The sequence below is a fragment of the Trypanosoma cruzi genome, assembly GCF_000209065.1.
Source record: "Trypanosoma cruzi strain CL Brener chromosome Unknown tcruzi_1047053404253, whole genome shotgun sequence".
Classification (NCBI taxonomy): domain Eukaryota; phylum Euglenozoa; class Kinetoplastea; order Trypanosomatida; family Trypanosomatidae; genus Trypanosoma; species Trypanosoma cruzi.
In genome coordinates, this window is record NW_907498.1 from 1 (window position 1) to 1,010 (window position 1,010).

The 1,010-nt window shown below is 60.0% G+C and overlaps 1 non-coding gene across 1 annotated transcript; it reads right to left on the reverse strand.

The window, feature by feature from the left end:
* Window positions 1–70: 70 nt before the first annotated feature.
* Tc00.1047053404253.10 lies at window positions 71–180 on the reverse strand. The gene has a single exon (XR_008253977.1). It is a non-coding gene; the product is annotated as a 5S ribosomal RNA (M5) (ribosomal RNA).
* Between the last annotated feature and the right edge of the window lie 830 nt (window positions 181–1,010).

Below are 1,010 nucleotides of genomic sequence, written 5' to 3' on the forward strand. Positions count from 1 at the left end.
CTCCCGCGGCTCTTCCGTGGCTTGCCTGTCGCCGGCGGGCGGGCGGCTGCGCATCGCGTGGCGCGTCGCCGGGTACGACCATACTTGGCCGAGTGCACCACATCCCGTCCGATTTGTGAAGTTAAGCGGCCACAGGCCTCGTTAGTACGGCGATCAGTGATGGCGCTGGAACCCGGGGTGCCGTACCCTTCCCACTATTTTTTTTTTTTTCCGCCACCGCGCGCCGCCAGTCGCTTCTTCACCGCGCCGGGGCGGGCGGTGGGTGGGCTCTCCGAGCGCGCGGGCGCCGCAGCAAAAAAGAAAAATTACTGACGCAGTTTCCGCGCCACATGTGGGGAAGCGAGGCGTCCGGAGGCTTTATGGCAAAATCCGGAAAAGGGCCTGCGGAGCTTCATTTTTAAATTTGTTCTTGCCTTTTTTCCTACCGTTTTTTTTTCTATTTTCATCATCTCCCGCGGCTCTTCCGTGGCTTGCCTGTCGCCGGCGGGCGGGCGGCTGCGCATCGCGTGGCGCGTCGCCGGGTACGACCATACTTGGCCGAGTGCACCACATCCACGCACTCCGAGGAAGGGCGCTAGATGCTTATTTTCCTTCTCGCGAAGACCGCAAGACCCTGGCACTAGGTTGAGGTGGCCGGCATCATCAGGTAGAAAAATCATTATAATTGTTTTTGCTTTCGCGATGCCGCCTGTCGCTTCTTCACCGGGCCGGGGCGGGCGGTGGGTGGGCTCTCCGAGCGCGCGGGCGCCGCAGCAAAAAAGAAAAATTACTGACGCAGTTTCCGCGCCACATGTGGGGAAGCGAGGCGTCCGGAGGCTTCATGGCAAAATCCGGAAAAGGGCCTGCGGAGCTTCATTTTTAAATTTGTTCTTGCCTTTTTTCCTACCGTTTTTTTTTCTATTTTCATCATCTCCCGCGGCTCTTCCGTGGCTTGCCTGTCGCCGGCGGGCGGGCGGCTGCGCATCGCGTGGCGCGTCCCCGGGTACGACCATACTTGGCCGAGTGCACCA